This window comes from Anoplopoma fimbria, chromosome 17 (assembly GCF_027596085.1).
Source record: "Anoplopoma fimbria isolate UVic2021 breed Golden Eagle Sablefish chromosome 17, Afim_UVic_2022, whole genome shotgun sequence".
In the NCBI taxonomy this organism is placed as follows: Eukaryota; Metazoa; Chordata; class Actinopteri; order Perciformes; family Anoplopomatidae; genus Anoplopoma; species Anoplopoma fimbria.
In genome coordinates this window covers 24519288-24535677 of record NC_072465.1, presented here as the reverse complement: position 1 = coordinate 24535677, position 16390 = coordinate 24519288, and the positions used below count along the sequence as shown (strand labels likewise).

The following is a 16390-nucleotide window of genomic DNA, read 5'->3' as shown; positions in this document are numbered from 1 at the left end:
ATTAATCCTTTACTTTTCAAACGTCTGCCTGATTCCATTTTTGCCAATCCCATTGGAGTTGGGGCCATTGGTGCCCAGATCATGTATTTGCATTTTAACATGTTTATTTTAAGAAACTTAAGGAGACCAGGCAGGGGGAACACACGTTTATTAATTAAAACATGGAGCTGCTTCTAGTCTTTTACCACTGACTGATTTTTTCCTGGATTCACACCAGTCACTTGTTATTCACAACACTGCTTGTGGACATCCAAGCTCAGAATACTCTGAGATAAATAAGAAAGTCTTTGCCAAAACTCATTAAGTATCAAAAGACGATATCAGGAAACATAAGTTACAAAGGATAAAGACATTTTCTTATTTCAATTTAAATACACTGCACATTTTCCGCTGTATTTATCCACTCCAATTTGTATTTATATTTATACATGTCAAATGTATATATGTATTTTTAGTTGCTTGTTAAGCTTAATTTGAAATGCAAATTAAATAGAAAAACAATGGAGAGAAAAGGTGACATATATATATGTCACCTTTTCATGATACTTAATGAGTAAAGAAAAGTAAAGAAAAAAATATACAAGAAATATACAAGAAATATCTTGTATTGTTTCAAAATTCCTGCTATCTATCGGCATATCAACTTTTGCTAGCATAACTAGAGGTCTGCTGTGTGTCTGGTTCCAAAGGCCGGCAGGGCCAAACATCAAGGCGACCTACAGCTTTCTTTATAATTAATATCACATGACAGGGGGAAGGGCACACATGCTCTTTTGAGATATCTATCTAGCTAGCCATATGGAGTAGGCTTTGACCCATCATTCACCAGCTGCAGGCTCTGGTAATGAAGACACTCATCCCCCGACGAGGGTCCATCTTTGCTATCCCCTCCAAGAGCGAATCAGGAACACAGGTGAAGGACGCACCCCCATCTCCTCCTAACCACATGACCACTGCTGTCACTGGCCGGAGAGATAACCGGCTTTACCAATCCTGTCCTTTATGCGATTGTCAAAGTATCCACACAGGGGCCATGACACACTGAGGCGAGCCACTGTTGTCTCCGACCAACCCTGACTCCATGGTGAACTGCCTCGGAAGAGACTGTGCTCCGATACCTCACCTCCCATTGTATCACATGCGGTGGTTAAAGCATAGATGTCTCACTCTGCAGGAAAAAATAAATCCTGCATTGTAGGTCCCCCCCCTCCTCCTTCCATTAACAATGATTATACAGCATGCATTTCTTCTGGTTGCTTCTTGAACCTTTAAGCACTTCATCATCGGTTCCAGATGGTGCAGTAAGAGACCGAGAAACTCATCCTTCACAGCTCTACTCATCTTTAAGCCCAGGTTGTTGATGTTGACTCCGATTGCTCTGTGAGCAGTGACACTGTATGTATCACTTCATCTAAATTCCTCTGTAAAAGCCAAGTAAGTCACCAGAGATGAAGTCAGACTTCAGTGGATGAAATTAATTGCTTAACCTCTGCGAAAATCAGCTGCCACTAAATTAAACGGGGGGAATGACTGATCACATACATCATGTACGTATCAACAGAGGTTGGTCAGCTATATACTAAACAGAGAGTTCAGTTTTGTGGAAAAAAAATAAAAATGAAGTGTCGCTGCAAATCAAATGCGCCATGGCTATATCATGCAGCTGCGTGTTCGAGTGCTCTATACTGCAGCTGTAGCTCTAATATTAGTCCCTGCAGTGGAAACATTCATACAGCGACTCTCTGACAAAAGACAAAATTAAATTGTTTGCAATTGAAGTAATAGCAGGGTTGTTGTTTATCCATCTTCTGGTATTGTTTCAGCGAGGGGGATATAATAACGGAGGAAATGACAAATGTCACACCCCACTTTCTTTGAATGCCCTTATGTGAAAGCCATTTCAGCCATATTCACTTGATATTGTATGAAACGATTCCATCTTCACCTCTTCAGCGCCGAAACATCACTGCTGATTTAACAATCCATCAAAGGAAGAAAATAAAAATAAGCGCGTCAGGCCGCACCCTTACTCGCATTCGTCCTAACAACACGCTGTGTGGATGAATGGTGATTTAAATGGGAGCAGTCACACTTGAGTGCAGCTGGTTCACATCATCCCAAGTATTCATTCAGATTTGGCTCAAGTTCCTATATTCTCATAGTCATTTTGTCAGTTTTTGAGGGTATTCTTCGTTCCAAGCAGCTGAAGCGATGGTGAAGCAAAAGAGTGGAGGGAGACACACAAAGATTACTGTATCGTTATATTCTACTGAGAGTCATTCAGAGGCGGTGGAGAATATTCATGGTAAGTGGGGCTGTAAAATCCTCTGACTTTAGCTGACCCCTCTGTCTGGCAATAAATATTTCAAAACTATGGACCCTGGAGGTCATTTTCAAGGTATGTATGAATTTAAATTCTTTGCGACTGTGTTATAAAACACCACCACAACTGTATGTATTGCGCTTTGTTGAAGCAGTGCATGCACTTGAATACTGGGTTTACTGTCTTCATTCAGATTCACATTTTAACCTCAATGCATGCAGGTACACGCACACACACTAACACATTAATGTGTAACATTAACATATTAACATACTATGAAACATACTACTACTACTGCTACACAATATTCAAATACATGACTTTTAACAGAGGAGCTTATTGAAGGCAGCAACCCCAGGTGGAAACACAAACTCAAGGTAAATGGCATCTTTCATTTTGCGAGCCCACCTTGAATTAATCCCATTTAAGGGTTTAGCTACACTGTGCACAGCAGCATTCACTCAAACTAATCCATATCACACCCACGTACTTTTGCACACACATACTCATGCATATATGCTGTCACACCCACACATGGAAACACAAGCTCAAACTGCTTTTTTTCTTATGTTACCAAGACGCAAAAGCTCCTCCTATGGATCGAAAGAGCAAAAACAACAACAACTACTACTAGCTACATTGTTGTAACAGTTGTTTAAGTTTATCTGGGAAAGCTCCTCCTATGGATGGAAAAAGCAAAACAAACAAACAAATAGCTCCATTGCTATAACAGTTGTTCGAGTTTATCTGCGAAAACAAAAAGAAAAGAAAAGAAAAACCCTGGACCATCTCTTCTCATAGTAACAAGCATCTTACGTATATATTCTTTTGTCAGACATGTTATTAACAGAGCCTCCCTATGGCCCTCACAAACACAGTCTCACGGTAGGCTTCTCCTGGACACTATACCATTAAACAACATCAACAAAGATTCTTTCTGTCCTCTTTCTATTTTCTTCTCATGAATATTCAGCCGTCGAGTCTTAGATGTGTCTTCTGTGAGTGGGAGCACAGGTGGATAAGAATCTGTACATGAAACACAAATGAATGAAAGAGGAGCGTGACTGTCCCTGGGGCTCTATACCCACACCTTCAGCATCAACATGGCCTCAGGGCAAAGTGAGTGAGAGCTGCAGATTTGAGGAGTGTAAAGGAAGCAAAGAGGCGTTCAGTAAATACTCAAGGTTAGGTTTCATCTCTTCTCTTAAACATACATTCCCTCTGAATATGGAGTGGGTGCTGATTAGTAGCAGTAGCAGTAGCAGAGCGCCAACTCTCTGGTTTCCCCTCACATAAACACCGTTAGCTTTGCCAGCAACGTTAGCTGCAAGACACCGGCTCAGCTGTCGCCATGTAGAGAACCGTTGGAAAGCAAAATAAATGCTCCTAATCTCGTGAATTGCACTTTTAATGAAAACTGTTAACATTTTAGTGCTTTTTCAGATTTCAGTCAATATTTGACATTTCAGTTAATATATACCCTTGTTTCTTTCTTCCAGGAACAGTTTTTGTCATTGTTAACTTTAACTTAAAGTGGTCCTATTATGCTTTCCCACTTTTTCCCTCTTCTTTAGTGTGTTATATATATTTTTGTACATGTAAAAGGTCTGTAGAGTGTAAAACCTGAAGTCCACACCTAAAAGGAGTTACCCTCCCCCTCAGAAGCTCCCGAGCTCCTGGAACGGCTCCATTGAATTATCTCCTTCACTTCCGTAACTTTATGAGGTCATAATGTTACGGAAGTAACATAAAACTGCTTCATGCTAGTTTGGCCCTCAAACAACAAAAGAGAGAGACGGAGCTGAAGCTCCGGAGGAAGAGTTTTTGAAATGTGAAATGTTGACCAATCACAACAGAGCGGGCTAACTGACCAATCAGGGCAGAAGTTGCTTTCTGGAGGGAGGAGCAAGCGCTACAACAGAGCATTTCAGAGGGAGGGTGAGAAGAGGTGCTGCAGGACAGCCAGGATGAGAAAAACAAGGCGGATTATGAGCATTAACGCATGTAAACATGTTGTAACTGTAACTTGAGATAAAACTATGCACCCGGAAAATAGCATAATAGGGCCTGTTTAAGTAAGTAAGTTCCTCAGAGTCTTTCTGACTGTGTTCATTGATTGCTGCCAGTGTGCCAATCTCTTTTTCCTAGGATGGTGAAGTCATGACCCGCCCTATTCTGCTTCTACTTAGCTAGTATTCAAGGCCTGCGTTTTCTGGGTTGGTTAGGTTATAGTCCTGAGGAGTGTAATCGGTTAGCGTTAGGGTAAGAATATCAGGGTAAACCAATCAGAGGCAGAGTACGATTGGTCATGCCTTTGCCTTCCTAGGAAAACAACTGCTGCATTGTAAAAGAAGAACAGAATTTTTTTTTATAACAATATTTTTGTTAATGAAAATAAGGAGGGATTAAGATAAAGGAAGCATTTTCAAAACGATACTTTAGTATTATATTTTTTTATCAACAGTATTGCATATTGATCTAGTCACAGTTAGTGTTTTGGTGCCGTCTCATCATTGTTAATACATCTGACCACAATTTCTATACCACAAATGTCATGATTTTCAATTCCAATCTGCTTATTTTATTCAGTTTGGTTGGTTATACATGTTCACGTTTTCTCTGCTTTCATTTCAGACCTGGCCATTCCTTCCTGCCTGCCCTTCCATTAGTAGATTTATCGTCACCTGCTCATCCTCCCAACTCACCTGTTCCTCATTCCACCATTAGCTCCGTAATATATCTACCAGTCCACTTCCACTACCTCTTCTCCAGATTGTCTTCGGGCCATGCGCCGTATCTTTCCAGCATTTCTGCTAGTAAGTGCTTCCCGATCCTGATCTACCCTGTTTTTTTTTACCCTGCCTGTGTATCTTGGATTCTGCCTCAGCCTGACCCCTTTGTTCTTTGTTTGCCTGCCTGGATTTTGGAGATCAATGTAATTAGTCTTGAGTAAAGACTCTATTTTTCAACTGCCTGAGTCGGGCTTTTGGGTTCGGGTTGCCTTTGAACTGTGACAACAAAATTATGACTAAATTCCTTAAGTGCTTCACTATATATATATGTATGTGTATGCTGTTCACTGACCTCATGCAATGTGGATTTTAATAAGAGCATCATGGTATCCATTTCACAATTGAAAGTGGATGATTTAGAGAGAAATTATGCTCATTGTAACAAGAGAAAGGTTGTGGATGAATTTGAGTACTTGATGGCCATTCATTTCTCTGTAACCCTTTTTCTACCTTCAATTTAATTCTTGTAATGGAACATTGAATGCCATTGAAAAGACACTAAGTGTGCTATGTAATGCCAATTATCCATTGTATCTCAGCATGCTATTCAAATTCACCAGAGTGAAATCAAAATGGAGTGTGTCAGAAAACACTATAATTTATTGCTGCAGCCTACCTCACTATTCCGCAAAGCTGTAAATCCACTTACAGTGCATGGATCATCACACATCCTCTACTGTGTGATGAAGGGAGGCAAAGGGGAGGTTGTATGTGCATTTTGGATATTTAAAATGTGAAAATTTCTCCAGACTAGTGTAGGCAATCCAATTAGATACTTTTGTTTCCAAACCCTCACATATGTAGAGGACTTAACAGTAGTCACTTGATGTTTTTGAATGTCAGGTTAATACTTTTTAACATACCGGATCATCTCTGTCAGGCTTACTGGTTGTTGAAGAATAATAAAAATGTTTTTTTAATTTCCCCAACCATAACTCTACCTTTGAGAAAAGACTGAATCTAATCACTCTGACCTGCATTTAGTCATTGACAATTTCATAAAATTACATCATGAAATTTTATCTTTACTGCTTACTGAGAAGTACTTGGAGTGCAGTGAGTTCACGTCATAAAACTATAATGTCAGGAAGTCTCGTTGGAGCCTAAAACTGGACCAATACCTCAAAGTGCTTTCTTCATGATGTGTCCATTACATTTCGAACTGTTGAGTTGATTCGAACAAATGACCTCAAAATCGACAACTCAAATGGCCTCCAAAGAGCTTTCATAATGGACAATTAGCATGGTCTGTGTATGTGAACCCTGTTTTGGCCGTGTCCCCTACAGTCATGGAGCTTCAGGACTTGGCATTTGAACATGGGCCCTGGAAGACACTGGCTAATTAGTTCCTGAGGAAGGACCGATCCATCTTCCAGAGGAAGCGATGTGTCCCCTCCTGCAGCTGTGGTCAGTGCACTCTAAATTAGAATGTCTTAAACTTGGGAGACAGAGAGCAAAGTAGAATAAACAATAAACAAAGTAAAGGGAAATAGACTTCCTACCATTGCTGTTGTAATTTTCCCCAAAAGCTGTGGATACGACTGGAACACAGTGATATAACTGTAACCATTAGATTCTTCCTTCAGAAATGAAATTCATATGATTATCAAAACACTCTTATATTTTACAGTCAATTTGGAAACACTTAATAATCCTATAGATATTGCACAGCTGCATTGAAAATGTATGAATCAACTCTACCTAATCTAGGTCAGGTGAATGAAAACATCTGTTCAGATTGGATATCGGAGTTTGAAGGTATAGTGGAGCTGACCATGCATGTGAATATCTAATTGAAATAGATCTTTAAGTTATATTCTTATGGATTTAATTATGAGAAGGGAGCATGTTTCACCATATGTGTATAATCACTGTGCAGTGGTATTTAATTACTCGAAGAAATGTAGCCACTTAGATATCCTCATATTCATGAAGTTTCGTGCTATTTTTTTAGATTTAGATTATTTATTTTTTTACATGTTAATTTTTAGCCAGCATTTATTCTTCAGATTTCCACAGACCACCAATGCTTTATATCCTACAGCTCTTACAGGAACATTATCTTACATATTTAACACTGCAATATTACTACCACATTTCAGTGATGAATGTGTCATGATCAATTTCAAACTTATTTGACAAGACAGAAACCAATACAGAGAATAGTAGAGATGCAGCATGTGGTGATGATTGTTGTCCCACTAATGCTCTTGCTGTCTAGACTGTGAGGCAATATCAGTATTAAAATGTATTTCTTAAACGTAATCCCAATAAATATTATATTATTTGGATTGCATTGAGACCGACACGTCTGGCTTTATCCATGACTGGATTTAGTTTTAAATAGTTTCCTATATATATATATATATATATATATATATATATATATAGAAACAATAATCCGGTGTTGCAAAATATTAAGTATTCTGCAGCTGTTGGTTGTATAAGCATGCTGCCTGTCTCCATTAAATGCAATTAAATATAACATGTATCCTTCTGATGCTATTAAACTATAATTATTACATTAATATGGGCGCATGTTAAGTGTGTAATATGAGTTTCATTAATGCTTTTGATCAAAATTTCATGTATTCTGCCACAGCATGAGCACAGTATGTGTCCATTTAATATGAAAATAAGCTTTTGTCTTATTATGTATGGATTAATATCATCTAATTTTGTCAGTATTCCAGAATGAAAAAGACATGTATTCCCAGTGTTTTGTTTTGTGCAGAGCAGTGAAAACCCATTCTCTTATCAGTTGTTTACAATCCATAAGAAGCTAAAGGCATTCAAACTGTTAGGTTGTGCCATTGCTTCCATACATTAAGCACAATAAAATAAGCTGAAAGTGGCCAGAGATGCCGTCCCTGAATGCAGGGAAGACGAAGGGGCCCATCTGCAATGCAGATCTGAGATGCAAGCAATCAAAGCTGACTGAAGGCATTACCAAGTAATGAGTCTTCCCCCAACTAGAGTTATTAGATGAGGACTGTTTGTGTAACTTCTAATCCTGAAAGTGGGAGTTTATTGAGGAGAAAATAAGTTTACTATAGAAAAATAAAACTAGAAGCGTGTATTTCAAGCATGAATTTGAACGACTTCTAAATGCAAAGAGGCGATGGAAGTTTGCTTTTTCAAATTGCCTTTGCACCGTTGCATAAGAGTCAACTTATGTATAAGCAAATAAAGGGATGTGCTGTCGTGGTTCACCTCAAAATGGGGGAAAAAAGAAAGGACTTTCCTGACATGACATTTTATTATGTTGTTTTGAAGGGAATGTGTCAAATTGAAATGGCATTTTGTTTGTGCTGGGGCACAAATCTAAATAGCATGAATTTCAAAGTGATTTGGTAAAGAACAGGGCACCAGCTTCCATTTTCAGCCATCATTTGCTTCTGTGGCTGAAACCAGCAAGACAATTATTACATTTGTTTGTTTAGATGTATTTGTCCCCAGAGGGATATTTGTTTTTATAGCCAGTACACAAAAAACATACCGATATACACTTAGCAGACAACTAGCATACATTTATCAACATACAGATATAAACAGTACACAAAATATAAATTTATATTCACAACAGTGTCAGCTAGGCAGATGATACAGAGCTGCTCTTGCAGAAGGAGCAAAAGCTCTTCTCCATTTAAGTGTAATGTATCTCCACATGGAAGTAATGCAAAGTGTTGGTTTAGGAGGTGATCAGTGTCATTTGATATTGTGAGTGTTTGATGGGTGAAGACTCTTAGATCCATTTCTGATAGACCGGTGAAGAAACAGTGGGAGCAACAGTACAGCAGGGTGGGTTAGATTATGCTTTCTTAAAGCAACAAAGTCCAGTTCAGTGCTCTGAGTCTTTGCTGGGATCAGGTTTGGATGTCAGTGATGTGTCGATCGAGTCTGAGTTTTATTTTCAATAATGAGTCTGAGATATTTAAAGCTGCAGACCTGCTGAGCTGTCTTGTTGTGGATGGAGGTGAGGTTGAGTGTGTGGGGTGTGTTTGATGTCCTAATCCACCGGTTCTTTTGTCCTGTCCATGTTCAGCTGCAGGTTGTTGTCAGTGCACCACGTAGTCTTTGAGTAGTCCAAGTATGGCCGAGTCATCAAGGGACTTGGAGTATGTGGAGATGGGTAAAGGGCTTTTAAGATAATCTGCATAATGAGAAAACGTGCATAATGTGGCCGGTTGCAAAATGTCACTAATGACGGGTTACTGACCACGTTCATTTGTTTTCAGACAATAGCCTATCTTGCAAAACAATGTCTGCTTGTAGCAACTAAAGCATGATTAGTTTTCTTATGGTTCCGAATGTCTCTGATTTCAAAGTCCTGTACTCTGTCAACCCATCTTCCACTTTGACGGCCTATATATGAATTATATGAAGTACTGCACAAAAAATATTATGTAAACATAATAGAGAGATCAATTATATTCCCCATCAAAGCACAATTGGTGAAACATTAGTTGTAAATAAACAAAATGTATAGGAGACAGGGTTGCATACTATCATATTTGATAAATAATATTTGATAAATAATATATATATGTGTGTGTGTATAGTATGAAAAAAATAAAGAACGACTTATCGGAAAAAGGATAATATGATCTAAGTTGTGTGTGTGAATGAGAGAGAGAGGCTTTCAGGCATAAGCAAGCAAAGTAGTTCCAGTATTGCATTGGTGTAAGTGAATTTAGAATTATCTCTTCATCCCTTCACTTGATACACATAAAATTCTATAAGATTTGTATTGACCCATATGCTGTGTCAGTCTTGTTGCGGAATATAAAAAAACATTCAGAAGACACTTGGAATAGAGGGCTGTTCGATATGGCTAAAATATTGTGCAAAATATATTTACGTCCATCAGCAAATGAGGTTACATTTCAACTCATTGGTTGTCGTCTGTTAGCCAGATATCCCAAAAGTTAATTAGTGGATTTAGATTACATTTTGGTGGCAGATGGCTGTTGATCAGATCTTAGTGATGTCTGGCTCTGGGATGACTGCCACTGGACAATTATCATTTTTTAGCCACGGCTATTATGCGGTGTTCTCATGTCAGTGGGGAAGCATTTAAAGCAGTCGTCCCGAAACAGTTCTTTCAACTAGGTCCTAAAATGTCCTTGTATATTTAGATACAGTATATTATCATAAATAAAACATAGCTCTGTGACTGTGTAGACTTTCTTTGTCTTTCCACTTTCTCTTCCCTTTTCCTTCTTCCTCTCCTCCTGGACAACATGCATAAATACTACTGGTTGTACTTGATATGCAATTACTGTACTTTTATTTCAACTGAAACTCCTTATATGTCGCTTCACTATATGTTATTCACATGTGTGATTACACATGTGTTAATCATTTTTGTATTTTTGTTTACCTCATTTCAGCTGATACAGCTTACCCTGTTATTTTTCACCATTTTAATATTATACTCACAGTTGAAAGGTGGGAGTGGACCGGCAGATAGCATTAGGTGTGTGTGTGTGTGTGTGTGTGTGTGTGTGTGTGTGTGTGTGTGTGTGTGTGTGTGTGTGTGTGTGTGTGTGTGTGTGTGTGTGTGTGTGTGTGTGTGTGTGTGTGTGTGTGTTTGTTGGCATGTGTCCCATTATACTCATAGTAGTGTATGTAAGAGAGTATAGTAGTGTATGTAAGAGAGTATAGTAGTGTATGTAAGAGAGTATAGTAGTGTATGTAAGATAGTAGTGTATGTAAGAGAGTATAGTAGTGTATGTAAGAGAGTATAGTAGTGTATGTAAGAGAGTATAGTAGTGTATGTAAGAGAGTATAGTAGTGTATGTAAGAGAGTATAGTAGTATGTGTAAGAGAGTATAGTAGTGTATGTAAGAGAGTATAATAGTATTTGTAAGAGAGTATAGTAGTGTATGTAAGAGAGTATAGTAGTGTATGTAAGAGAGTATAATAGTATTTGTAAGAGAGTATAGTAGTGTATGTAAGAGAGTATAGTAGTATTTGTAAGAGAGTATAGTAGTGTATGTAAGAGAGTATAGTAGTGTATGTAAGAGAGTATAGTAGTATTTGTAAGAGTATAGTAGTGTATGTAAGAGAGTATAGTAGTATTTGTAAGAGAGTATAGTAGTGTATGTAAGAGAGTATAGTAGTGTATGTAAGAGAGTATAGTAGTATTTGTAAGAGAGTATAGTAGTGTATGTAAGAGAGTATAGTAGTGTATGTAAGAGTTTGAATGAAACACTGAAGGGAGTTTGATTCCTCAGTTCCTGAGTTGAAAGGTGGGAGTGGACCGGCAGAAAGCATTAGGCGTGTGCGTGTGTGTTTGTGTGTGTGTGTGTGTGTGTGTGTGTGTGTGTGTGTGTGTGTGTGTGTGTGTGTGTGTGTGTCCCATATCCATGTGTGCACGTGCTGATCTGGAGTCAGTTTGGCAGGTTTTCAGTATAATTGACTGAATTCATTTGTAAATGTGGATTCTTATTTATAGATATCATTCATGAAATTTGAATGCAAAGTGATTTACCCAAACAACAGACAAAAGATTTAACCCGAGGCAACACAATGTTAATGCCCAAAATATGTAGATTGCATGTACTTTATGAGCAGTATTGTAAAGACTAATTAATGTCCAGCCTTTCTTTACAAACCAGACCACTTAGCTTTTGTGACAAAATCAGCTATGTTGGAAGGAACTCCAACAGACAGCCTTAATTTAGCAAATTAACGATTACAGTCATCTCTAATTGTTTGAATTGAAAAATCAAATAGAGCTTTTATTTGGTTTTCACCCTCCGTTCACCAATTGGGACATTTCAAAGAGAGCTGCCTAACTGTTTTTTTAATTTTCTAAAAGTATAAATATCATCACCATTAATGCATTGTCGTGTGGAAAATATAGAATCTAACAAGTTCTAATAATTGAAAAATGTTCCAATTACAAATCAACTAAATTTACAGTTTACACATATAATGTCTATCATATATTGTAATACATGTTTACTGTATTTAGAAAATGTGTAAAATTAAGCAGTTGTAATTGAACCTTCTCCCTCATTTAAAAAAAAAAAAAGTGTATTTTGTGAGTGGCATTACTGTAATAATAGCCATAAGTATTCTGTAAAGCCACTACAGGGTATCACTCTCTGCAGTGGGTAATATGTTGCCAGTCGCTACAGGACATACTTGTAGCTGACATAGTTGTTTTATTCCTCCCTATCTACGTGTACTGCAAATAAGGCTAAATTGTGCAGCTAAAGCACGTCTATAGCTGGTTCCAACCTGGTCAACCCCGCAAGCCTGGTCTTGTCCCATTTTAGGAAGTCACCCCTAATCTCTGGTGATGGTTCAGCACACTGCAATGTGTTCCCCACTGGCAGACTTCTGAGTCGTCCCCCATGCATAATATCCATGCAATTCTGCTTCTGACAGATATGTGTTGTAATCTCTTTGAAAATGAGCATTTGCAACATGTAAGAGCCTCAAAGCTGCAGGTCTGAGAAGTGTGAGGGAGAAAATGACATAGAAAAAAGAAAAAATCCCTGCCTGGAGTCTGGCCTTTTATCCGTGTTTTCATACAGAGTTTGGTTTCTTTGAAAGCAGTTTTTGTAATATTTTTAGGATGGAAACATTTCTAACTTTAAATTATTGGAAATTCATTTTAATATGATCACCTGGTGGATTTTAAAATACAGAAAGTCCGCCTTGTTAATATCGTGTCAGAGTATCAGAACACTGAAACAGACCTGGAAACTTGTTATATCTGCGTCAAGCTTCTGATTTTGTTCGGAGGACAACTGTACAGCAACTGTACAACAAATTACAGCTGTACTTGGGGTTCTCAGTTTGAGAGATGAAATTACTTTTAATCCCTCTGACTCATCCTGGAGTTTAGAGATGACAATTTAAGGCCATGTTGAATAAGCTACCCAACTTGCCATCTCAATATTTAATTTCAGCCCACGTATAATCTAGTCTGGGAACATGCAGTGAATGTTTGCAAGCAAAATGATCAAATAGAGTGACTCCAATTTTTGGTTAATTGTTAGGAATGTGATATTGATCGTAATCTTTCTTCCCCAGTACTTTAAAGTGCTCAGCCTGTCACATTTCACTAATGAAAGTGTAAGAGCTTTTATTCAGATGTGATTGTCTTATTAAATATTCTTCACACGAGACTCTAAACATGAAAGCCATTTGGAGTGAGTAATGGTGATAATTAAAGTCCATCCTACTGTACCTGAGCAATTAAATTGGTCAAAATTGCAGGATGGTTGGTCGCTGGCTGGTTCATTTACATCGCCGACATGACAAGTTTATATTCAGATCGAGGTTTCAGATGATAAGAGGCCATTTCATTGCCACACATTTGGATAGTAATTCACCATAAGAAATAATTTGAGTAATACATGGAGACTATTGAAAGAGAGAAGAGCAATGTTAAGCTCTGATATCTGATGTCCATCTGTAGGCAGAGTGTCCTTAAAGGATACCTCCCCCACAGAGAAGGTGTTAAAGATCTCTATTGCACTGGAATGAAACTGTCACTTACACACACCTCACGCAACAAGCTGACAGTCAGCTATTGACATTGTCATTTAGCTGTGTGTGGTTGACCCTCAGATGTAGTTTTGTGGTTTGTTCAGCACCATTAGTTCTGTTTGGCTTTTATCAGTGAGCTGGATGCGGGCAGTGGGAGAAACCTGAATGCAACACTGACATTAATTCAATTGTTTTTAAAAAAAGCATACTCTGCATTGTATTCCAGGAAATGACCACGTCAGAATACATTACTCTTGTGCAATGAGCAAATACAAATGTCTTCTTTCACAGTCACTTCTTTTCACCACTCCTGGTATACACATGATAATTAGATGCAAGAGTCCTTATCGTGATCACACAATAGTTTTGTATTGGCAAGAACCTGAGGCTCCCAATTCACTTTGCAACATAACATTTCTCAAACCACCGTAGTGTGTGTACGATTTTTTTTTTTTTTTTTTTTTTTTTGGCAAGTAACAAAAAGAGTGTGCACAAAGAGTGTGGCCATTCAGATTCTGCTGGAAGAAGCAGGCATTGTCACCAGCGGACAAAAAAGGAGGTGCTTTTCCATCCTTGAATATCAACTTATATGAGGGACAACTATATTACAACTATACGGAATGATTGAGGACAGCCTTGCGCTCATTTCAGCGTTCTCTTAATGCCACAATTGATTTTTTATTGACTCTGACAAACAGATCTTTTTTTTCTGAGCGGATACCACTGCAGCATAAAAATCCACAACACACTCATGCTCATATAAGTCACTCTGGACCTAAGTGTCAATTCAGGCTAAGGTGGACAAGCTCCTTTTTTTGTTTGCAATCTCACATTCCCAACAAAGTGGCCCAGCACTCTCACAAATATCCTCTTGGCCGCTGTTGTCGATTCTTAGAAGGCTGATAGTCGTGTAGCAACGGTTCCCTTATGGATTCCCCTGTGATTGCACAAATGGTGTTTGCAGGTTTCTGACTGAGCAAGAAACACAAAGGTTGCATCACTGGTTTGTGTACCCAACTCGCTTCAGCCAATTGATTCATGTCATCTTGCTAGTTGATGCCAGAGATGGATCCATTAAGCCTTGCGTGCCGCTCCACACAAAAAGCTTCGGGCTATGTATGTTGTAAATGACACGTGTCTGTCCGTGGGGACACTTTTAAGGGTTTGTAGAATCAGGCTGATATTCAGGGGTTTTCTTAAGCCAGCATAACTAATGCTGTTAAACATTTTGTTAAAAAAATATTGGAGCTGTGTTTTCCATTGCATGCCTGATTTGCTTTAGGCAAACTGCCCTAAGGAGAAGGGTGGAAAGAATTCTAGCCATTGTTCATCAGTTGTGGGTTTTCTGGTATTCATACTATAACAATTAGATATATATTAGCTATGTGCATGTACTGTGTGAATAAATTAGATGTATTCGTTATTAAAAAGTGGAAGAAATGATTCACTTTTCAGATGGTTCACATGTTTTATACCCCATTGAACAAAGCCAAAACAAATAAGGAATATGCCTCTTGACTGCAAAAACTAATCCATAGTTGTATGTTTGCCACTTTAACACCACAGCTATATAATACAATTGAATTCCACACTTGATTGGTTCAAATGCAACTAAACTACATTTCACTGTAAACATATTTTCTCCTAGAATTTTTTTTTTTTAAAACACAGTTTTAAACGCATAGTTAACGTTGTAAATTGTAACAAAATATCATGGTTTAGATTAAAATAAGTATGTGTGTTATGGTACATAAATTATAGATATAGATTAAAATAAGTGAATGTTGACATTTTGTTTCACAAAGGGAGACAAACAGCTGTCCCCTTCAGCTAGAGATGGACATGAGTCAGGTTAATGTGACTTTATCTGTCTATAGTTTTCTGTATCATAAAGTTATCATGTACTGCGAACTTAACTGATCCAATAAAAACCATTGGTAGTGCTGATTAATAGATCATGTTAATAGATCAGCCAGGCATCATCCTGCTTTCCTGTACAGCTCAGGTAGACCATTTACGATTCTTTTCTCCACCAAAGCATGTCGTAACTGCTTTCCAAGGTTCTGATCCAGGGACAGCCAAGGAAGCAGAATCCGTCTAGGCTGCTCACACTCATTGATGCATTCAGGATTCCCAGTGCAAACAATGAAGGATACAAACTGAACTGAACTCAGAGGATTTGCTATTTTAAACACAGATGTTGTTCTAGACAAGACAAACTGGCAGTAAATTCTGCTGTTTTTTTCTTTCCAGGAGCGGCCCAGGGGGTCAAATTATTCACAAAAAAATCCAACACTGCATGAGCAATGGCTGGAAGAAGGATCCAGAAATACTCTGAAAATATATCTAAATAAAGGGTGAGGATGAAGCCCTTTCACAAGTCAGAGGCAACTTAGAAAATCCCCTCCTCACTCAGCATTGAGTGGAGTGAAAAAAAAAGGCATCAGGTGCTCTTTTTGAATCACCTCACTCACTAAAAGCACTTTATATTCTTGGTTACAAATGCCTTGGATAGACTGAATCTATATACTCTGGATAGTTTGCATGTGATGAGTGGATGCAAACCCAGATTCCACAGCATAGCCCTAACCTAGAGCGGCTCCCACACACATGGGGCTACAACATCCCTGATCCTCTCCAATGGTGGTGTGGGGGGGGGGGGGGATCAGGTGTGGTGGAGCGAAAGAATAGAGTAGCTAAAACATTTCTTAGATCACTGCACATGTGTAACACTGTCCCAAACTATTTTAATATCCATTTGATA

The 16390-nt window shown here is 38.3% G+C and overlaps 1 long non-coding RNA gene across 1 annotated transcript; it reads left to right on the top strand.

Moving 5' to 3' along the window:
- Positions 1–5098: 5098 nt before the first annotated feature.
- Positions 5099–15930, top strand: LOC129105952 (uncharacterized). The gene is made up of 3 exons (XR_008531831.1): positions 5099–5139; positions 6403–6522; positions 15880–15930. It is a non-coding gene; the product is annotated as an uncharacterized LOC129105952 (long non-coding RNA).
- The last annotated feature ends 460 nt before the right edge of the window (positions 15931–16390 follow it).